Source organism: Peromyscus maniculatus, chromosome 18 (genome assembly GCF_049852395.1).
Source record: "Peromyscus maniculatus bairdii isolate BWxNUB_F1_BW_parent chromosome 18, HU_Pman_BW_mat_3.1, whole genome shotgun sequence".
Taxonomy (NCBI): domain Eukaryota; kingdom Metazoa; phylum Chordata; class Mammalia; order Rodentia; family Cricetidae; genus Peromyscus; species Peromyscus maniculatus.
Window position 1 is genome coordinate 50,927,962 of NC_134869.1, and position 24,720 is coordinate 50,952,681.

Genomic DNA, 24,720 nt, shown 5'->3' on the forward strand with positions numbered 1-24,720 from the left:
TTTGTACAGCTTGTGCTCCCTGTGTGGAAGGAAAAGATACACATGTTGGCAGAAAGGCATAACCTGGAGATAAGTGAACAAATGAAGGGTTGTTTTTCAAGTCAGAGCTGGGGGCACCCAAATCTGTGGTATCACATTCTACATGTCAATAGATTGGTTAAAAGATTTATTTTATTTTATGCGTCTGGGTTGTCTGTGTACCAAATGAATGCCTAGTGCTGGCAGAGGACATTGGGCCCGCCGGAACTGAAGTTACAGTGGGCTGTGCACTGCCATCTGGGTGCTGTGCTGGGAACCAAACCCGGGTCCCCTGGAAGAGCAGCAAGCACCATCTCTCTAGATCCATAGAGAGTAGTTTATAAAGTATGGGTGAAGTTACTCAGCGGTGAAGACTTTCATAGGAACAGGGGGGGAAATAATTTCACTCGGGACAATAAGGAGCTTGTCCCAATACTGTCTAGACTGGACAGTACTGAAGACAGCGGGACAGAGCCTGAGCTAATGACTTCCAACCAGAGAGATGGTCAGGAAGCGAGGACGAGCACCAGCCTAGGGGAGATGAAAAAGAGAGGAGATCAGCTGCTCACTCAGCTTAGGAAGCATCCTTGCCAAACAGATGACTCCTCAGAGGGGCAGGAGAGGAAGACAGAAAAGCTGTTCCATCCATCCAGATGCTTGCTCCCCCTGAAGAAATGCCTCTGTTAACATATAACTTCAAGATAACACAGTGAAAGCCAGATTTAAGCCACCAAGGGCAGTCTGTCTTTCCTATTCCAGGTCAATGTGCAACTTTTCACATTAAACTGGACTCTGCTATGTGCCAAACCGTCCAGGCATCAGGGGGGATACTGAGAATGTAGTGCAGATAAAAACCTCGTGTAATGTAGTGTAGCATTTATTTTAGTGGCTGGATTTATTTCAATGGCTTTAGAAATGATTTTAGTTCGGTATTCAAGGCAACATTAAGAAGTCACTTAAATTTTTCCACTATACTTTACTGCTCTTTATGGAGGAATCTCTACGTTGTAGCATTTGTGACTCTGTGCCTATAAGAAGTCCCCCAGGCATATTCCTCATGCGCGTACAGATTTACCACTGCAGAGAATGTTAGTGGAAGCATGGCTTTTAGTAAACTGAGGTCCATAAGACAAAGAGGCTTAGAGATCATCATGACAGACCGTCAAGGAACCTGCACTGATCCTTGGCTCTCCACTCACTTATCCCTTCATTCAACATCTCCTGAGTGCATGACATTAAGATTCCTTAAGTGACACTGTCTTTGTCGGGGGCAGGTCCTAATAAACAAACAAATAGTATCCTGTAATGATAAGGACGGTGGTGAAGATAAAACAGAATTGCGTAATTGTGAGCGACCGAGAATACATTCTAGGCAGAGAAGTCCTCTATTTGAGAACATGACATTTACAATACCTGCTTAAGAAGCGGAAGGCCTGACCTGTTCAGGGCTGTCAAGCAAGCTAGTAAGAAACAGAAAGGTTACTGTGGGAGGGCTCATTGGGACTGGGAGTGGGTAGGGAAACAGACAGAGAGAGCCATGGAGTCCTGAAGTGCAGGAGGCTCAAAGCACAGAAGACAATGGGTTTTGCTCTGATTCCAACAGCAGGGCTTTACATTTGCGAAGAGGAGTTTCTAGGTGATGGCAGCCTGGCTTCATATCTTCCCCACTCCCTACCTAGAAACGGACAACCAAAGATGGCCAAAGTCTATGAATTATATTTGACCAGTCTAAGAGACACCGTCTCAGAGACTTCACACTACAAGCAGATAAGCACAAAGCACTAAAAAAAATAAAAAGATAATTTAGTAGAAAATAAAGAGAAGTAGAGATGTGTCTGATGGGTCTGAGGAGCGTGAAAGCTGGTGAGAATCAGCAGCATTTCACGGGAGACCATTGTAGGGAGGTTAGAGGAAGACAACCAAACCCACACGGTTCCCAGTCCTGAACAGGACCCAATGACACTCTAACCCCCAGGAACTCTTGAATCTTGACCAGCCAGGGGTCCCTTTCAAGACAAGATCTCACACCAAGGAGAAACTTTTGGGTGTGGAGTCAGATTGAGCAGGAGGAAAGAAGAGTGATGAAGGACAACAGGGATCCGGGTCATACAGGAGTCTCATTATGCAAGGCTGTGTGTCACATCATGTCCCATCCTCGGTCCCCTGCAGTCCTGCCACTGAGTGATAAGGTTTGGTGTCCTCATCCCAGGATCTTCCAGAACTTTGTGATTTGACGACCAGAATGGGTTAAAAGTGACTCTTGGTTTCCAGGTCAGATCAAAGTGTCACATGTTTCTGCCTGGCCTTCTTGGACTTCTCGCTCTTGGACCACACCTACTATTTTTTGAGGAATCCCAAAGAGGGGGAAGAAGGCATGTGTAGAGATGCAATATGATAGTTTAGTGATGTCAAAGACAGTAACCTGTTGTGGAATATTATGTTAATTTGTGTTACTTTTGTTTATGTTGCATTTGTTTAACTCTGTGAAGCTGTGTTGCATTGCCTGTCTAAAACACCTGTTGGTCTAATAGAGAACTGGCCAATATAAAGGCAGGAGAAAGGATAGGTGGGGATGGCAGGTAGAGAGAATATACAGTGGGAGAAATTCGGAAAGGGAGATGGAGAAGGAGCCAGAGAAGAGGAGGAGATCAGAGGCCAGCCACCCAGCTACACAGCAAACCATAGAGTAAGAACTAATGAAAGGTATGCAGAAAGAAAAAGGTAAAAGCCAGAAGGCAAAATCTAGACAGGATAATTTAAAGTTAAGAAAAGCTGGCTAGAAACAAGCCGGGCATTTATAATTAGGCATAAGTCTCTGTGTGTGATTTATTTGGGAGCTGGGTTGCAAGCTCTCCAAAAGAGTAAAAAACAACCAACAATACAATACCAGTGGGAAGAGTCCCCTTTCAAAAGGGTAGTTTAACTACTTGTGTGGCACAATCAATTACCCTTTACTTTGGATGGCATCTCTTGCTATCAAAGCCTTTAAATGCTGTATCAGGGGACATGGGCTCCTCTACCACACGACACACAGGGGAAGCTGTCAGATTTGTTTATCTCTCCTCTCTTATTCTTTCTATCTAAAAATTTATTTGCAAATGGTAGGAATGGAAAAAAAGAAGGAAAAGCATACAATTTATCATCCAAAATAGGATACGTCTTTAAAAACAGCTTCATCGAGAAATAGTTTACATACCATGAAGTTTGCCTGTGCAGCGTATGTTTCCCAATCCTAAGGGTACAGAAAACAACAACACAATCTAATGTTGGAACATTTTAATCCCACCTCACCCAGAACAATTTGAAAATTAAAGGGCACCAGTGACAGCCACCGAGGACAAGTCTGGCCAACCCTGAGCAAATCAGAGTGAACCATCACTTGAAGTACAAGTAGTGGGGGGAATACCATAATACAGCATAGGATTCTGCTTGAAGAACTGGTTTGAAACAGGTCATCAGAAGTAGACCGCTCATTGATGCCTTTGGGCGTTAAAGAAGGGATGTGTAAACTGGCATGGTGAGTTTTTGAAGACTGTTTGGCCTTCTCCATTAATGTTAAACATAGACATTCACCGTGGACAGTGATGCCATCCCCAAGTTCATATCCAACAGAAACACCTATTCACTGGATGATTTCAGTTATATAGATTTCAAAAACATGCAAAAGTAATCTCATGTCACATCAGAGAGACCAGGATGGTGGTTTACCTCCAGTGGGAGTTAGGGACTGAAATGAGCATTTGGGGAATTTTGAGGTGTTGTTGAGATCCTGATCCTTGGTGTGGATGCTGACTGTATAGGTGGGTCTGTGTCTAATAGACGGATCAAGTGGTACATGTAGAAGTCATGTGTGTTTCTGTCTGAACATTGGATAATGTTTACACTTGATAGCAGGACCTTGAGAGTCTGAACTGAGGCAGGGTTTGCAAACCCATGAACAGAGAGCTCCCTTCAAGGAAGCAATTAGGAGCAGTTAGTGTTCACAAGATAACAAGTAGGTGTTAATTTTCTCCTTAACACCTTTCTCTGGAACCAGCTGCAAAGAAATTCCTAGAGAAACAGGGGTGGGGAAGAGGAAAGGTCTCTCTCCCATGAAGAGGAATGTTTTAGTAAAGACTGAAATAATTACCTGCCAGTTACAACTGGCAAAGGCTTTTGTTGTAGTATGTATGGGTAAATGCTTCCTGTGACCCAGAGCCCACTTTAGAGATCATCCAGGACCATTTGATGAATTTCTTTCATTCCAGTCAAGGAAGTAAGGCATGGAAAGCTGATAGTATTAGCCATAAAGTACATAGCTAATGAGTATTTAAGCTGGGACCGGAAGTCAGGCATCTTGACTTCCAGGCTATTTTTCTGTTCATAACAGCAGTTACTCTTCCTGCTTACCAAGAAGCACTCTCCTCAATGAGGGCATCCTCATCGATCTCATCCGATGTTCACAAGGGACCGCAAGTCTCAGAGTCATGCGCATTGTATAAAGGTGGAAACTAGAGATGCTCAGAAAAGTTAACATACTTTGACAAGGTTAAAAATCAATTAAGTAGAGGTGCCAGCATTCCAATTAGTGCTTACTCTAGAGCCTAAGATTTTTAACCAAGTGGCAATACTCCTCCTTTGACTCAATACTGTGTTGCTGTTTCAAAGCTAGCAAGCTAACACATACATATTATTCCTTGGTTACTATAATACCATGAAAAGAAAAAGAATGAGTCATATATTTCTAGGTTATAATCTGGTTGGTCTCACTATTTATAGCAGGAAGAGTCATACACTAGGCCAAGGCTATCTTGTGTAGGTGGCAGCCGCCTCCTCTTGGTAGCAACCTGCCAGTGAGGGGCTGTGCATAGAAGTCCAAAAGTGACCCAGCACTCAGAGAGATGTCCTTGCAGACAGAACCCCTTTTAGTGATGGACTTCTATCTCCTTGGCAACCTACAATAACAGGGTTAAGGATTCATGGCCAACACATCAATTTCACAATTTTCTTCCTAAGTATGCATGAATATTTAAGAGCAGGTCTTGCAAATGGAGTCTACATAACCACTTATGCCTTGAAGTACTGAAAAAAGAGCTTATTTTTTCTCTTCAATACAAACATAATAATATACTCAGATAAGGAATAATCTATTTGGCAAAGTGTAGCCCATTTTAGGGCTTGACTCTACTCATAGTCTCTCTGAATATCTAATCCTAAGAGCTGAGACATTCAGGATGTTTATGCTCATTTGTAGGGCATCACAGAGTAGGAGTCCTTTCAGTTTATTCATAATATATGAATATCAAAGTCAATAGAAGAGTGGGAGAACAGTGATATTTGTTTCCTATATAGTTCTTATAATTCTGAACTTATATATGAACAGGAATAGTGTGATAGAAGGACAATGGTAAGAAGTCCCCAATTTAAGCCAATATTTCCTCTAGCTTATTTTTATTTTGTGGGGCGGGGGGCAGTGGTAAACTTTGGGAATCACTTTTCTTTTCTTTCTTTTTTTTCAAGACAGAGTTTCTCTGTGTAGCTTTGGCACCCTTCCTGGAACTCACTCTGTAGCCCAGGCTGGCTTGAACTCACAGAGATCCGCCTGCCTCTGCCTCCCAAGTGCTGGGATTAAAGGCGTGCACCAGCACCACCTGGCTGGGAATCATGTTTCAAGAGCTATCCACCTTGTCTTTTGAGAAAGGGTCTCTCACAGGGAGTTGGGTCTCAAAGATTAGGCTAGGCTAGCCAGGCAATCCTACCTCCACTTCCTCAGTCCCCAATGATGTGATTTCAAATGCAGACCACCTAGCTTTGTATGTTAATGCTAGAGATAAAACTCGGGTCCTTATTCTTGAGTGGCAAGTGCTTTACTAACCAAACTATCTCCCCAGCCTTGTCTACTTAAGTTTTTAACAGACAATATTTAATATGAAAAGTGAGTTGAGTATAAATAACCATTGTGTGCAGTTGTACTCCAAAGAAGATAACTATATATTATATATGGCTTACTTCTATTCTTATTGCAACCTACACAACCACCTCAAATGTATAAAACCCTGCTAATCTACAAAAGATAGACGCCCATGAGTTCATACTCTGGTGAAATAACACTGATCATATAGTGTGTGAGGAGCATTAGAAATGCATCCTCTCATGTTCTAGCTTCTCCATGTCCTGGGATGGATCCTATCATGCTTCTCCTTTCAGAGATGATGCTTCCATGAGTCAGAGATGAAGTCACACAACCAGAAGGGACTGCAATAACATCCAAAGTCAAGTTCATTCTCCTCAGGGGTCCATACTCACAATGACCACACACTACATCAAGATCTGACCCCTTCACTACAATCAGCACATAATAAACATCTGAGCTACTCAGCACTGCGGGTCACTGTTTTATATTCCTTCTCTAGCCTCAGTAACAGTGGTCATAGGAAAGGTGCATTACTGCTTTCAGGAAGAAAAGAAAAGATATTTCCTACTTGGGTCTCAACCTTGCTTTTAAAACCCACACAAAACTAATTTAGGTTGCATAAAGTGGCACCATCCTCAAGCTCACTGTAAGGACTCTTTGTTCCTTCATTCAGGTTATAGGTACCTCTCCCATGCATGGCAGTGCTAGCTTGCCCACATCACCATGAAGCAAAGGGCACAGTAGAAAAGAGTACCCAGGGCACAATAAGACTGTCCCTACCTTTCAAATTCTGGCTCTCTTTGCTATCACGCCCAAGGCCTAGCTTTTCTTTGCATTATTATTATTATTATTATTATTATTATTATTATTATTATTATTGATCATGTACTAGGAATTGAAACAAGAGTTCTGCATAAAACAAGGCAAATGTTCTGAGACTATGAGACTAAGCTACATCTGGAGACTGACTTTCATACGAGTTTTATAACTCCAGTAACGTACACTGGCCACTTAATACCCTAAGTAAGCAGAGGTGTCAAGCTCCAAATAATGAGCTAGACTGGGCGTAAGGAAGAGAAAGCAGACGAAGGTAGAGATGTAGTTTAAGAAAGAAGGTTAATGGGGTGGGGAGGGTATGTCTCCCCAGCTCACGTTGCCATACACTGTTGGTGGAGTTGTGGGTGAGCCAGCCCTGAAGATGTGAGCATGGGAGAGCTGTCTCTATTACTCATCTGGCACGGGCAGGGGAGAGATGACCCCTGCCCCGACACACACACACACACACACACACACACACACACACACGCCCATCAACACCTGAGGTGGGTGGGAGTGGGAGAGCTGGCCCTGAGGTCATAAGTGTGGGAGAGCTGTCGCTGACTCTCATCAGCTGCAGCCCTCGGGAGAGTGACCCCTACACCGTGCCTGGGTAACACAGTAGATCTTGTCCTGAAGGTGTAGAAGTGGGAGAATCAACCCTGAAGACACAAAAGCAGAACTCATTGCTGCAAGGGGTGAACATAGCCAGGGTAATGCAGGAGAGCTCATCCTGGTGTTGAGGACAAGGGAGAGCTGGCAGGCTGACCAACCCTGCAGCTGCCCAGGCCTAGAACCAGGATTATGAGTTGTGTGCCCCCCCACACACACACAACATCCACCCCATCTATGATCTGCTGGAGCAGGTGAAGGGACCAGTCCTGCAGACACAAAGCTACAGGATCTCCATGACACCAGGCAATAACAGGATAACCAAGCAGAGTCCCAGTCGGGGCCCAGCATCAATAGTGCAGCAGAAGCCAGAGGTCTCAAACCAGACCAGTGACTCTCTGCAATGAACACTTGCAAGTAGAGACATATGGATAAAAGGGTTTACTGCATGATTCATTGTGTCACACCACAGCTTGCGTGATGAGACTGATTTTTTCCTTGTCATTTTTATTGCTTTTATTCTCTTAAAATTTGCTTTACTTTATTTTGGGGAGTGGGAGATTGTATGAGCAAAGAGCAGATATGAAGGGACGGAGCAATGAATGGGATGGAGATGAATGATGTGAAAGACACAGAAGAATAAATAAAAAGAAAGTTTAAAAAAAAAAGAAAGGTTGAAGTGACAGGAATACTTCGACCAAGCAAGGCTGCATATAACCCAGGATAAAGTAGTTTCATATTTACAAAATTAACAAAGTTAGGTAAGGCTGAACCAGTCCAAAGTTCTCATTGTTTAGAGATTCACTAGAGTTAGTAAGCAACACCAGATATGCCACTGAACCTCAGTAATGCAGGTTACTGGATAATCATATATCACGTGAGTGTTTAAAAAACATTTCTTGAAAAAGATTCGTTTGTTCACGCATCCATTATTTCATGTGTATGTGTGTTCCTGTGTGAGCTTGTACGCACCACTGCATTCACATGTCTCAGAAGGCCAGAAGAGGACCAGAGGGCCATGTTAGATCTCCTAGAACTGAAAGTACAGGCAGTTGTGGGCCGACGAATAGGAGTTCTGGAAACCCTGATCCGCTGCATGAGAGAGTATGGGCCCTCATCCTCTGAGTCATCTATCCAGCTCCATCTTCAGTGTGTCGCAAGAAGAAACCTATTTGGTTGAGTGAACGGTCCCGACACCCGTTTACACTGAACCATGGAGTAGAAAACTGCACTGACGTCTGACAAACGATGTGTGGTTTTGGAATGGACCACACGCAATTTAATTACATTACAAAGCAATCCAACAATTCTATTTTCTCTCTGAGAAAGCTAGAGCTGACGGATCCCCAGGTCTAATCTTTTAGATACTTAAAATGAGGGGGACATAATAAGCCATCAACAAGCAGGCTGCCATCAAGCTGTGGCTACAGCTTATTAGGTTTAATTTTACGCATGAGCGACCTTGGACACCTAGTATTTGACCCCTAAATGGCCCCAGCTGATCCCAATTACTATCTGTGCACACACACACACAAACACACACACACACACACACACACACACACACACACACACACACACACACCTGTATTTTCTATAAGCCAACACATTAATAAGGCTTTGTTTTCATGCTGAAACTCTACAAATAGATCATTGACTGTAGTCAGAAGGGTGTGTTCTGCTAATACTGGATGAGACTAAAATGCTTGGGAGGCACTGTTTTGTTTGTAAGACACACATGAATTGCAGAATTATAGTTTACCCTTTGTTATTGGTTCTAAACAATCATTTGATGGGACATCTTTTGTTGAGGAGTACGGCTGTCTTCCCATTCTCACAACAAAATGATACACACCATCATGCTCATCTTTAGGTCCATCACTAGGTCTAAGTACATATGCCACTGCCCAAACTCATAGTAAAAATCTAGGTCTTAAGACAATAGTATTAAAAAGTGAGGCTTTGGGGTTGATGAAAGGTGATTACATCATGAGAGTGCAACCTTCACGATCTGTCTTAGTGTCTTTCTAAAAGGGGCCCCCAGAGAGCTGCCTGGACCTTTCTTCCAGCAAGCTGTCCAAAGGAGCACATAGATGTTACATTCCAAGCCGGCTGGGACCTTGGTCTTTGGCTTTTAGCCTCCACAGCAGTGAAATAAATTTCTGCTCTTTACAAGACGCACAGTCGATGGGGTTTTGTTATTACAACTTACATGGATTCAAAAGACCAAAACCATGGACTCTAAGAAGAAGCCTTGGTTGGGCTAGAAAGCAGACAGGCGGTGCACGTAGTTCATATGATTTTCTTATCTGCTATGATAACTTTCTCCCAGACTCAAGGATAAGTGACCTGGAAGTCATTAGCTGGGTCAATGCTACTTCCCACCCTCCTAGCCACAGGGATCACCATGAGCTCAGTGGATAAAACACATTCTAAGCTACACAATAATGAGAGTTAGGTGCCAGAGGGAGACAGAACAGAATTATGTGGAACCCAATGCCAGGATTATATTGTGACTTCTTTCTTAAAGAAATACATACATAAGTGTGCTTGCACAGGTACCTCCACCTGGTCCAGCCTCTAGCTAGCAACAGCTATCACCCTATGCATTGATTACTGGCTGCAGAAAGAGCAGGAGCCCAAGGACCAAACTAAACTACACCTAAATTCTTGGTGCACAGAAACTATGAGAAAAGAAATGTTTGTTGTTTGAAGCTGCTAAGTATGGGTAATTTATTTTCTTTTTCATTTTTTTTTGTTTCAAAATTTCTTTTCCTATACTACATTTTAGTCATATTCTTTCCCCTTCCTCAAGTCTTCCCAGATCCTCCATACAACCCAACCTACCCAAGCTCCAGGAGTCCAATGGGGGGGGGGGAGAGAGAGAGGGAGAGAGAGAGAGAGAGAGAGAGAGAGAGAGAGAGAGAGAGAGAGAGAGAGAGAGAGGATTATATGAGCAAGAGATATCGAGACCATGATTGGAAAAAGCACAGGGACAAATAGCCAAACTAGTGGAAACACATGCACTATGAAACAATAGCTGAGGAGCCCCCATGGAACTGGATCAGGCCCTCTGGATAAGTGAGATAGTCAAGTCAGATTAGCTTGAACTATTTAGGAGGCCCCCAGGCAGTGGGACCGGGACCTTTCCTTGGTGCATGAACTGGCTTTCTGGAACCTAGGGCCTATGCTGGGATACTTTGCTCAGCCTAGGTGAAGGGAGGAGGGAATTGGACCTGCCTCAACTGAATCTACCTGGCTGAGCTGAATCCCCAGGGGAGTCCTTGCCTTGGAGGAGGTGGGAATGGGGGGTAGATTGGGGGGGAGGATGGAGGGGGTTTAGGGGGGGTGGGAGGAGGGGGGACAGGGGAATCTGTGGCTGATATGTAAAATCAAATTAATTATAAAATTAAAAAAAGATGAAAATCAAAGCAAAAAAGAAAGACAACACACAAGCAAACAAAACACAATTAAAAGCTCACAAAACAAAACAAAACAAAAGCCATAGAGTCCCTTTTGTGTTGGCAGGCATGAGTATAGTGACACTCCATTGGAGAACACTAATCCTCCCTTTCCCAGCGGGTATCCATTGCAAACAGCTTCTTGGCTAGTGCTGGCACTTTGTGTCCAGGGCCCCTTCTCAGTGCTGGGATTTTGTCTAGTTGCAGCCTGTGCAGACCTTGGACTCACTGCTGCAGTCTTGGTGAGCTCATGTGTGGATCAGTCCTGCTGGGTGTGGAAGATGCAGTTTCTGTGGAGCCTTGGACCACCTGGGGTTCTTCCAGTCTTTCTTCCTCCTCTTCCACTTTCTTTGAGCCTTGAGGGGGAGGAGTTTGACACAAGACAACCAATAGGATGCAACTAACCTCCCTTAGGTTAACAATAACATACTCAGCCTTTTGATTCTTTGGTATGTTTCCTAGTATGACTTCCTGTTTATTTGTAAAACTTTCTGATGCAGTTCTAACATATTGAAATTCACATTTCTATTAGGTTCAGCGCATACATTGTTGAAGGTGTGGGAGTAAGATTCTTTGGGAACCCTATTCCTCATGGTTGCCCATAAAAAAAGGCTTTATTACAAAGGGAGGTGCTTAGTCTTACTGAAACCCAATATGCCCTGTTTTGTTGATCATCATGGGAGACCTGCCATTTTCTGAATAGAAATGGAGGAGGAGTGGATTGGGGTCAGATCGGTAGTTGGGGGCAAGGAGGAGGAACTGGGGTCAAGGTGTAAAAATAAATAAACAAATTATATATTAAAAAAGGTTATTAAAGAGAAAGGTTGAGGGTTGAAATTCCACTCCCCTTCGACCAGCCTATTTTGCAAACATACATATACTGAGCCCTCACTATGTTTCAGGCACAAGTAACAAGAGAGAATGATCAACTTGTTTCAGGTGGCTTGAAATCCATTTGGGAGACAAGAAAACTCATAAGCATTTGGAAGCCGGTGAATGAGAATGGGTGCATCTTTCTCATTAGCTGTATGGCACAAGTTATGCCATTTGACTTTCCCGTGCTTTGGCATTCCCATCTATAAAAATACCAATGAGAGCAGCTGGTTGATTTCCAGGAGGGAGACTAAAAGGAAAATGTATATTAAAGCAGTGTCACATTCTAAAGTCAAAACCATGATTACTGTGATGCTCATTACCAAACCATGTAGGCTTTGCTGCGGAAAGAGGTAAGAAGAAGGTGATGGTCCATTTGCTGTCGACTGGCTGGTGGGAAAAGATTTCCTCTATTTAAACATGCCCTGAAATTTGATATCTGTAACCTAAGGTAACTCTTTCCATTACACCTTTTAAAACCTGCAACCAGAATGGGTTCTCTAAATGGAAATGGACCTTTCACACTTCCATCTGAATTTACTTTTTGTATGAGAGTTGGGGCATTTATAGAAAAACTGAGTTAAGATTGCAAGGACATGACAATTCCAAGTGTTTTGGTCAATTAATAACTTTGGTAACAGCAAAGACCATGCTCTGTGAAAAGAGGATTTTCCTTGGCTATTAAGTTTAAACAGTGTTTAAAGCCACCATTTAGAATCAATTAAATGTTCTTATTACATCTACTGCCTCCTTTACTGCCTCCTCTGATATTCTTGGTGAATCATTAGATTAACATTTTGTGATCACAGAAAACACTGTATTTTTCACATTTTCAATATGTCACTGTACTTCAACTCAGTATTCCAGTCCAAATAGCAGATCTCTTCATAAAAATGCACAAGTAAGAATAATTAACTTCCCTTTAGGGCATAGATATCAACAATAAGCTGCGGTGGGCTAAACGATCGATGATTATTGAGTCCCAGGCACCAGGCTCATATCTGCAGCTATGGAGGTCCTTGAGACTCAGGTTGCCCGTTTTGCTTTTAACGAACAAGGTCAAAATCATGAATCGAAATGCCGTGACTCTAACAGCATACTTTACACCTCAGGAAAAAAAAAAATTTCGCCTCGAGGCACAGAAAACTGCTAAGTATCTTTCCAGTAGGCCTATATTAATAGACACATCAAAGTTGAAGATAGATATGTCCCTTGAAATTAAGTTCTATTCTAGTTGTCTACATTTTGGTGTGACATAAAATATAATTAAAGCATTTATTAAGCTCTAACTCTGGGCTATCCTGGGTGCAGAGGGAATACAAAGTATAAAGTAGACTAAAGTAGACAAAATAAAATAGAAAAATTTAGAGGATGTAGGGGTAAGGGATGAGCTTCCAAGTCCCAGTTTGTCCAAATTTTAATCAGGCAATGCCTTCCACTCCAAAAGATGTGGAGAGAACATGTTTAGATTGTAGACACAGTTGTTAGTTTAGTTTGGGACAAATTGAAATCCAAGATGAAGGGAATATCCAGATGACAGTCAGAAACACAGAATTTGAGCTCATTTGTGGTATCCAGTCTAAAGTGAAGAAAATTAGATTGGGCTGGAAGTGTTTCTCAAGCAGGAATCCAAATAGAACCTGAATTTCAGAACAGTTAAAAAGTCCATGTGGGAGGAGAGCCGGACAGGGAAAACCATCAGAGAAGAGAAGAACCAAGAAGCAGGTGAGCCATAGATGCAAGATGGGAAAGAATAAAGATCAAAATGTCCTGTCATCTTCAATTGCTAGAGCAATGTGAAAGAAGTCAAGAGGTCTGAAACATCAATAAACTTAGAATCAGGGCCCACTGGTGTCTTTGCTAGAAGACTGTCTATGAAATGGTAGGTATGATATATGGAGAGTCATAAGCCAACATCTAATCATTTGACTATTAACTGAGAACCCTACTTGAGGGTTGGAGAGTAGACAGTAATAGCCATGCATTTGAAATATTAAGAAAATGTGATGGGAGAAAGTAGGAAATGTGAATAAAGAGATCCCAGAAATATATCTTCAGTTGAGAATGTGTAGAGCAATAGGAGAGCTCCATATTGGGAAAGGAAAAGACTGTGAGTAGACATAAAGACAAAATATTGATCACTAGGGTTGTGAGTCTAGCTAAGCCTGGAACTCATAAGTCTGTAACATAGCCAACCACCATAGTTAAACAGTTTTCTCTTTCCAACCATGTCAATAGCACGGATGTAGGTGTGAAAACCACAGCTGGTCAGCTGGAGTTGAGAGTGAATATTGGCAATCTGTGAGACTAAAGTTTCAGAAGAGACAGATAATTGGAGGACCTGGTCATAGCAAGGAAACAGATGCCCAAAGAAAGAAGTCAAAGACATTATGGCATGCAGAGAGGATGGCTGAGGTTGGAAGGATTTGGTCAGTTTCACATTCAAGGTCAATGGTTAGGAAATAAGTGGAAAAATAGGATATGTGAAGGAAAGAACCAAACAAAACTAAGAGCCATTTAGTATCTTAATAAACTGAGTCTCTAAAGAGACAAGAAGAGACACACAATGTTAAATATTCCAAGTCATACCAAATTCTAAAGTTAGCTGTGATATCTGGAAGAAGAGATCACTACCATGTTATTAAGTATGGCCAGTTTTGATAACTTGGGAAACATTCAACCTTAAGAAGGAGAAGGAAAAGCATAGAAACCAGAAGCTCTCCAAATGTAGAAAATTATATATCCAACTGACTGAGACAACGGCAACATGCCAAGTTGGGCATTTGGGCAAAGTCCAGATCAGCCTGCATAGTGCAAATGATGGACACTAACACAGACAGTTCCTTGATCACTGTTGTTGAGATTCAGAATCATATTCACTCAAAATGCTATGCCTCCTGTTAATAATTTCATTCCATTTGAGAAACATGTCCCATCAGTAAATTTGATATGTGGGTGTTTATTCTGCTTGAGGGTGGGAAGAACAGGATTCATGTAACTTAATAATGGGGAATATGAATGAAGAAAACTAGCTTCTATGTAATTTTCCCATTCTCGTGAATTCTAGGATCTGTGACTCCTAAGAGAACTCTTCCCAAGACAGACTTATGTCACAGTCTCATTTTTCCTCATTCAGATGTTCATACAGGTCTTACAGTATTTAACTTTTAATAATTGAGTGTTGAGGTATCACTGATACAAAATGCAATCGTGGTTAGATGCTCAGGTGACTACTCAGTTCTTGGCTCTGTGTTGCTGGAATATTGTAAAAAAAAAAAAAAAAAAAAAAAAAAAAGCTTACTCAAGGTTTTCACCCTAGGACTGATCAATTGATCGTATTGATGATAAGTCCCAATCTCCACCAAATATATTGTGGATGAGAGACTCAGGGTTAAATAACGACAGAAGTCATATAAAAATGGGACGCATATGGCCTATATGAGGCATAACTTAGCTTGAAATAACTGAAGGAGCAAGACTGAGTAGAAAGGATGATCTTGTCACAAAGCGATTAGGATGAACAGCAGTTGCATGGGCTGCCTTTCCTGCTTTCAGACACATGGAGTTATTTCCAAGCGGACTTGGAGCCCCATATCTGGTGGTTTGAAATTGCAAGCATGAAGGAGCCCTTGAACAGTGCCATGAGGCAGAAAGGCAATGGGAACTGTGGTTAGGAGCTGGGATGAAATAGTGGAAGGAGACACTGTTATCAGAATAATGCAGGTGACAGATCGCCCTCTTCCAGTCAAGGCACTCTTTTCTAAACCTTTCGAATCAGTGTGGCTATGTCAACAGTGACTGTATGGAGTAGTAACACAGTTACTGTATGGGGCAGAGCACATATGCCTCCAACTCTACAGCTCTATGGGCAAGAGAAACAACTATCGATGGCCAAGGCACTGTCCTTGGTGCTTAAGTATGAAAAGGACAGTGTCAAGAGAAAGGTTTGTGTGTGTGTGTGTGTGCGCGCGCACGTGCGCGCGCATACATTTCCAAAACAATGCAGTAGGTGTAACACACTTATACAAACACACACAGAAGTCCCAAAACTACCCCTTGGAAGAGGGAGCAGTATGTAGAGAGCTTTACCTACAGGCAATCTCTGAAGCCATGAGGTGGGCATGAAGGATGATGAGGTTACAAATCCTCCATGTTTATAGACTTAACTGCTTACTTCAAGACTATTCCTAGATCACTATGCAATCCTGAGATGTGCTTTCCCTTGAAGTCTTAAAAACATAATCCCTGAGCAATCACTGTGTCATTGGGGTTAACGGTAAAACCAGAGGGCTGGACTGGAAGGTCCAATACTTCTTCTAAGATTTCTTTCATGCCCGTTACCTGCAAAATGGTCTTAAGAATGCCACTACCTCCAAAGCTTTAGGACTTTTCATTATTAGGGTGGTATTTAGTTCTATAAGCCATAAAAGTTGGGTATAGGTAGGTAACACCAACCATAAACAATAGTTCTCTGGTGCTATGGAGTCCCCCATTCTATATTATAGTTGAGGGCCATGCAAATCCAAACAGAGGAAATTACCACCAACTGTTAAGCACCCAGACATGTCACCCCAACTTTTGGCAGCTCTTCCCTTAAGAGGATCACAATTATAAGCAGGGTGAAATAATGAGCTAACTATTTTCAAAGCCTCGTGTTCATAGCCATTTTTAAAAAGACATTTGCTGAGTTAACTTATTTGCAGGCAGATCAGTTTATCCAAAAGTAGAATCATTTATAAAAAATTTCACCAAAGCTACTTGTCCACCTGCATCCATTTGTAAGGGTCCCCAACTTTTCACTGTTGGCCTCACATTCTCTACTGGCAGCCTTGTGACATGAGCCAATCTTGATGCTATACAGGCCTCATCTGACATGGGTCTGGTTTTATCTCCAAAGTGAGGCTTCACATACCAAGTGCTGCTTTCTACACTTGAAAATTTATGAGCCACATCCCACAGCCAACAGGAACACACCATGAAAGCCAAGTGATCACCAGCAGCACCTGTTTGCACAAAACACTGGCCATGGTGCTGAAGCTGGGCATAAATTTCAAGTGTGTTGCTTAGACAGACATCTCATGAAAAACAGTTGAGATGATTAACAGAAAACAAAAAAGAATATGTTTTCATCTTATGTTGGATATGTTTTAAAATAGTAAAGATGAATCATATTTAACAAACATGTAGCAACTGATTGGGAAAATAATTAATATTCCAGTAAACAACAGATTTCTCTACTTATACCTATTACCAGAGATAACATCAACAAGAGTCATGTATCAGGTCCAATTTCCCACTAGGCACAGAGGATGGTGATGGGGTGGGCTGTAAACATATATCTTATACAACCTGGCTTTGTTTCTAGAAACAAGCATGCCCATTTTACACATAAGCCTTAAAATTTTTTTGTAGTATAATGAATTTCAGATACTATGGAGGAGTTTGATATAAAAAAAAACCAATAAAACAATCACACACAGTATTATCTAATTCTGTGGCAAGGACAGTTTGTGCCTAAGCATTGTGCTTAATGACATAGAGAATTCAAGTCTAAATTTTAAGGCATCATTCTCCAGACACAATCAGCCATTTCATTGTTCCTGCAAAGCACACTCTTGCTCTGTGACTTCTGACTTTGCAGTACTGGACAAACAGAAGGTTTCTGCATGTGAGCGGCAACTAAAGAAATCCTTTTCTGCAAAACCAAAGCTTTGTCCTGTAACTTTTGTCCCTTTTGGCCACTTCATTATTCCTGTTAGTGAACTAGCTTAGAGGCTTGTATGATCAGGCCTGAGTTTTCATTTATCCGCCCCCCCACCTTCCTACTCTACTATGCCTAGGAAGAAATGCATCCTGAATTTCAAACCACTAGCTTTACAAATAAACATTAAAAAAAAAAAAACAACCAACTTTTCAGAAGGTGAGGAAGGAGAGAAGAAAAAGAAATAATCACTTCTTACTTATATTATTTAAAATATGACTTAAGAATATATTCGTCCTTAATTTCATAATACTATAGAATCACTTCAAAGAGTTTCTATGGCATACATCTGCATAGGTTTAGCATTTGAAATGAATCTACATTTTATTTTTATACATCTGTAGACCCAATATCTGATATTCAGTTTTAATCAACAAATTCAAATAGCTGGGTTCTATGGATGAATGCTTCAGGGAGTCTTTTGACTTTGAGATTATGTAATAGCTGGGATAACAGAGTAGAATTCTATCACTTCTGTTACAGATTCAAAAGCTCCAGTGCGATTGAGTCCCCACCCACACACCAACTTCAGAGAGAGTTATCTGGTGAAGGCTGTGTGAAGGGTTTGTACGATTCCTTCTAAGCAGGATTCAACTCTTAGAGGAAAGTGGGGACAGGGAATGGTAAACAGATAATAGGCTAGAGGAAAATATCATCTGCCTAAATATGCCTCCTCAGTATCCTCTGTGTAGTTGTGTGGGCTGTGCACAGTTTTATGAGGCATGGGCACTGGCTAGACTCATCACTGATTCTACTGTCCTGGGTCTTCAGTGCTCTGCACCAGGAGCTTGCATCCCATTGGACAAATGATACATCGAAAAGCATAAAGACCCTGTTGATTCATCTGAAGTCCCAGTTGCTCAGCCCCATTAAGATTTCCATCTTTAGAAGAAAAGGGACTTTCATGGAAACTGTATAGTTTTCATCTCCGGCACTTATTGCTAGTCAATGGAAATAAACAACCATATTTTCAAATTAAAAAAACTTCCTAGACTACCAGATCAGAACTAACCAATATAAGCTTTGTCCTAGGTCTAATCCTTTCTCACTCTGGGAACATGGGGCAGTTTGGGTGGCCCTAAAGACCTTATGGTGTAGAAGTCCCCATAAGTTTCCCCTCCACCATGTATGTTTGCTGCTTCCTACCGGTGGCTTCTTGATTCATCGTGACCTCCAGATGAGTTTACAGATTCCCAAGTGGTGAACTATTATGTGGGACCCAGCCTGCTTGATGCGTCTAATCCTAAACCAATCCCCATAGGACAAACAGTGCACACTGTGATCACGACAGGTTTCATCCATCAGTAATGCCAGAATGAGAGCAGAAACAGAGGTGTCTGAAATGTGAAGACGGCTCTTTTCCCAAGCAGAAAAACAGTTTCAAGGGAAACAATAAGATGCCCACCACACCATCCAAACCAAGAGCACTAAAGTGTACTTTACATTAAACAAATGAAAAGCTTGGTCTTTTCAGTAATAAACATAAAGGGGAAAAAAGACATGGATGAAAAGTTAAAAAAAAAATGAAAACCATGCCACATGGGATGTGGGCCCAATATGGGCAATCTTTTGAGGGTGTATAGTTAAGACAAAAATTGCACTGAAGGAGTTACTCACCTCCATACGCCATATGTTCCATCAGTGATAGGAGAATGCAAGAAGAGAGGAGACATGCAATCTGAGCGCACTACACTCACTACAGCCTATGGTTATTGGGGTCAGGATAAAGACTCTGAACTTGTAAGGCTTTCTCAGACTATGCCAGCGACCTACCATGCTATTTAGCCCCTGTTTAGAAGAGACATTGGTTCCAGTCATGTTCCTTCCTGGCCTGGAAGCGAGGATGTTCATGTTGGAAAGTTTTAACAGCAGCTGCCCGTCCTCCTTACGGTAGGATGCTGAGGAAGTGCTCAGACAACAGACCTTACTAACTCAAGTCCAAACTTGGTCCTAATTCTATTATTCTCAGGGGAACTGTGCTATCATTGGTGCCCCAGAGAAGTATTCAGTCACAAAACAGGAGTATTTGCAAACCACAGGACAGAGGGGAAGGGATGCAGGATGTAGGTTTTTGAGTCACTGATAATCAGTCATCAATATCACCTATTAAACAAATAATTTTACATACTGATTCGACTTGAAATTCTAAATTAGCAGCTAAGATGACTCAGAATGAACAATAAATAATTTATCATGGAAAATATCTAATTCCTATATATATAAAGCTTGGATCTTAAGTCTTACCAGAAAGCCAAACTGTACATTCAGGGTAATGGACAGGAGAATGAGACCCAGGAACTATCTTCGCATCCCAGTTTGGGGATGATCATATGCACGAATCATTTTATTTGCTGGGCATTTTAGTTATTTATCATCTAAGAAATACACAGGTCAGACAATATAGATTCTAAAGTACCTTCACATTTAATATTCCTCTAAATTATTTCATGTAGAAAAAAATACAGCTTGGGGATAATAAAGCTGGTAATACAAAATACCCAACAAATGGAATATGCCAGCCAATCAATTTTCAGCAAAACAAATGCACTGCGGACAGAAAGCAATTCTTTCCAGAGAAAAGTAAAGAGGACAGTAATAAAGCAAAGAAAATGCCTCTTCATAACCAAGCCGGTTCCTTCATAATCGTTGTTTCTTTGAATCCTCCGGGGGCTTCTTGAGTCAAACTAAGTACAGTCAAGGCTTGAATCATCCGGGATCTCACATCCAAGACCTGTCAGTTTGATCACCACTGCTTCCACTACAGAAACAAATGGCTTCTGTGGGCCAGCACTGGGGAAGTCAGAGAGCTAAGCTGCCCTTGCCCCTTCCCTCCCCTCCCCCCCACTTCTCTTCATTCCTCTGCCAAAGGCCAAGGAAACCAAACACACTACTTATTCAGCTTTTGCATGTATTACAGTAGGGGTTAACCATCTTTTCAAAGTAGATGTCAAAATTCCCACTCTATCCTCCTGGCACATTTCTCAAGAGAGAGAATCCTAACTAGGTGACAGTCCTCCAGTGGAGAGAGGAAACTGTCTCATGGATTTACAAAACAACAAATAAATAAATAAATGAAAATTAATCATCTACATCACTGCCTTAAAATGCCCTCACTGTAAACACCTACCACCAAACTTGATTTATGCCCTAAGAAGAACAATATGCAATGTTTTTTTCAATTAAGGAAATACATTAAATATTCTTAAGATGAGGTCTGAGTCAAATCGCAGCCTAAGTTGCCTGAGCAGGACTTTCAAATGCATATAGTGCTTGATAAAATAACTTAGCTATAATGTTTTTACACACACACACACACACACACACACACGCACACGCACACGCACACGCACACGCACACGCACACGCACACGCACACCATCTGAGAACCACAGCTCAGCATAAGCAAACAGCGACAACAAATAAAGATAATTTGCTAATACGAATGATCTTTCTTTCAAAGATCTACCCAGTAGCTGTGTTCTGCTCCTTTCCCAGGTTCACTTTAAGTGACCACAGGAGGATAGGGGAATGGGCGCTAACACGCCGCCAGGTACAGTTTTCACACACAGCTTTGCTCCAGTAGAGGTGAGGTAAGTGAAAGCCCAGGAGAGTTGTTACCATGGAGGAACCCCGTGCCTAATTCAATACCATGATGCATCTGTAAAAGGTGCCAGGGCTGCAGTTGGTAAGAGACAAACAGGTCTCTCCCTTCCAATAATTCAGCAAATAGATCATGGCTAGTCAGGACTTCTATCAGGGCTAAGAACAGTCCAAAGAGAATGACTAGATGATACACCCTATCTGCTTTATACCTTGAATGTTATACAGTGTGAAATTAAAAAACAAAGTATAACAATAGGATCAGACATTTAAATTTGTATGGCAGATAAAATAAGCATGGCCAGCCAGAGCCTTAAAAAAAAAAAAAAAACTTACAATAATCAAAATTTTAGTCAGGGGAAAAAGGCACATAATAAAACTGCATTGTAGGGTCCAGCTCTGGCGGGCTGTTACATTTAGACTTATGACAGTTTTGTAACCAACTCAGGTTTCTGCTAAGGGGAAACACTCAATGAATCATCTCTAAGAATTTCAAGAGAAAATGATGCTCCTTGGTAGGTACAATTAAATAGAAGGTCTCTAAGATTTAGCAACATATTGAGAACTCTGCTGGATTATCAAAACTCTCCCAAGTTCCTTAATAGTCAGTGATAAATCATGATCTTCAATAAAAAGGAATACCCTTTGTGACAGTTCCTAATGAAAATGAATTAATAAAATAATAAATAAATAAAAATAAAATACATAAATAAATAAAGCCAATGAGATAATTCCTTCATGATAGTCAAGTGGATTATTTGGTTTAAGTAGCAGATGAAATGCTTTGTCTAATTCTTTATCTAAAGTCGCTATGGTGGTAGCATTACCTTTAGTATCAGGTCCTCCAGAGGCTGGAGCAGAGGGCCCGGGAGCTGGAGACAGGACTGGGCAATACAGAAAGATGCTGGAGCTGCCGGCCCCCTTTCCTGACTACACTGTTTATTGTTTGCTTGTTTGTTTTTAACCTGAATTGATTTAAAAATTAAAATAAGATTAATATTTTTGTACTTAAAAATATCCTTACAAATAGACCTCTGTGTCACATTTTATGAACTAAAACACGGAAGTGTTTGGTGATTTGCCTAAGGCTTCTGTCTTGTTTGCTTCAACTCCAGCTCTAGAATTATGAAAGAATTGAGAAGTGGCAAAGGCAGCTTTTAATAAAACATTTCATTCTGCCTCTTGTACACAGTTGTGTATGTTGGTACAAAATAATACGCAAAGATTTTCCTTAAAACAACAAAAACAAAAACAAAATCAGTCCATCACTGTTTAAACCCAGTTCTGACAGGGTAGCAGGGAAATCATTCTTTTCTAGAACAATCTCCATTCTGCCACATCTGGCCCTGTTAACATCTTAATTCAGTCTTAGGCATTTATTACAATAACTGAGGGGTATCTAATGCTCACTTCAAACCCAGAAGGGAAGAAACATGACTTAGAATAAAATCAAGTACTAGAAAGCCCTTGAAACTATCCAAGAGAAGGAAGGATGTGGGGGCATTTTCTAGGCAGCCCCTCTTAGCTCAATCTTTCACTGTCAAATGATCAATTTCTTATAATATGAACTGATAGAAAATTTACATGACGGAGTTAAGTTTCACGAAAGGCAAGAAAAACACTAGACACCAATAAAGGGGAATGACTAAAAAAAAAAAATCAATGCCATCATTGAATAAGACGTGAATATCATCAATAAATTCTACCACACTCTCAGCCTTAATATAAATGGAGTTTCTTCCCATGTGAAGAGATACATGGGGTGTAAACTTCCAAATTATACCAAAGACTAATTAAAGTGGATACGCAGCAGATGTGATTAAATTCGGCCCTATTACCCATTTGAGAAGATTAGCTTTAAGAGTCACGCTTGCTGTGTACACTTTTCTATAGCAGTTAAATACAAGTGGAATTTCCTCTGCCAATTCTGGGAGGCTCTGAAACTGGAGCCAAAGATGCACCACGAGGTCACTGGGCTATGTGACATGCCTTCTGCAAAAGCTTGAGCTATTTAATATTTGATGAAATGCCAAACCCCAGATGTTAGTTCACTGTGGCATATTCTGTCTATGATGTAGCGTTCTGAAGTGGGGGGACCCAACAGCCAGCTAAGTCTACAAGTTTTCAACTGCATCTTATAAAGAAAGGGAGCTTCCGGAAAAAAACAAACAACAAACAAAAAGCCACTGGATGTTATTTTCACATGGAAAGGCAAACACTTGAGCTGGTTAGTGCCTTATTCCTAGAGCAAACTTGAAGAATCTGATAAAACGTGATTTTCTTCAAGTCTTCCTCTGAACTTGATGGTAACGATTACCACCCTTGATTATACCTTTTAGTCTAATCTTGGGAAGCACTTTGCCCTGCTGACATGTGTTTTTTTTCAGCAAATGTATTTTAAAAATAGAAAACCTCAGCCAAACAAGTAGAATGCCGGCATTTGAGAGATTTTGTTTGAGTCAATTTGTACACACATTCATCACGACAGAAATCACAGAGGGTGTGAATTAGCCTCGGTACGTATTGATTGCAAGAACTGTGTTCAAGGAATAGCAGTCCAAGCAATGTTCTTAGGCTCCCCAACCCCACTTTCTGCATTTCAGAATTATTCCTCATGCAAGCTGGCAGTATTTTTTTTTAATGTGTGGCACAAATCTTAGTTAAATTTGAGAATATATCAAGGAAGCTAAATTTAGGAAACATAGACTGTCGCTACATTAGAATAGATTATTCATGAAAAAAGCACTACAGCATAGAAATATCCCTGAAACTCAGAGAACACTCTGTGAAAACATTATAGCAATACTGTTCAGGCAAGTATCAAAGAATTACAATTGGCATTATTGTGTTATTGCTACCACGTGAGTTTTCAGCCCTCAGCCTGCATTAATCACAGCAGGGACTTTTTGTCATGTAGAAATAATTCCTATGGCTTTCGGTGCCATAGAAATTGGGATCTAAATTATTTATTAGTCAATGCTCAAAAGGTATAAATGGGATACATTCATGGTTAGACTTCAAAAGGCCAGAAGGAAAAAAGAAATAGGCTTCAGGTACACGTTCATAAAGATCTTTCCGCCAGAAGATAAGGAATAATTTTTAATTTTTAAAATATAGATCACACATAGCTGTCATCTCCCTCCCCTTCATTTGGGCACACAAACTCAGTGATCTTGGCAAGGAGATGCTTTCTCTCTCCTCACCCTGAGGCATTTCTGGATTTTAAATCTATTGGGACCTGCTACGCCTCACCAGGAACCCGGAGAACTGACAGGTACAAGAAAAATTTTAGTTCTCTGCCATTTTAAAGTCAGTTTACAAATGTCTCCATGTGGGTATTTTTTTTTTTACAGGTATTGCTGCTGCTAGCTGACAGCAAATGAGTTCCTCTAACTTAATAACAAAATTATGAACATGCATCAGAGGAAAGCATTTCAACTTCCTTGTACAAACAGCACCTTTCATCACAGGTAATTGTCCAGAAGTCAGGACTGTGAGCATTAATCACGAACATCAACTCCAACATAAACAACTACTTTCAAACAAGCCAACCTCTCTCTTGAAAGGAGAAAAGCACACACACATACAATTATTGAAAAAAAAAAATAACAGCTACAACAGAAGATAGTCTAGCTGCCTACAGGATTGTTTTTTGAACAGCTCCTTAAAAATAACAGAATCAATTA

The 24,720-nt window shown here is 41.1% G+C and overlaps 1 protein-coding gene across 5 annotated transcripts in view; it reads right to left on the reverse strand.

Moving 5' to 3' along the window:
• The window catches only part of Grip1 (glutamate receptor interacting protein 1), a 667,949-nt gene that overhangs the window by 386,428 nt on the left and 256,801 nt on the right, over positions 1–24,720 (reverse strand). The window lies entirely within an intron of this gene.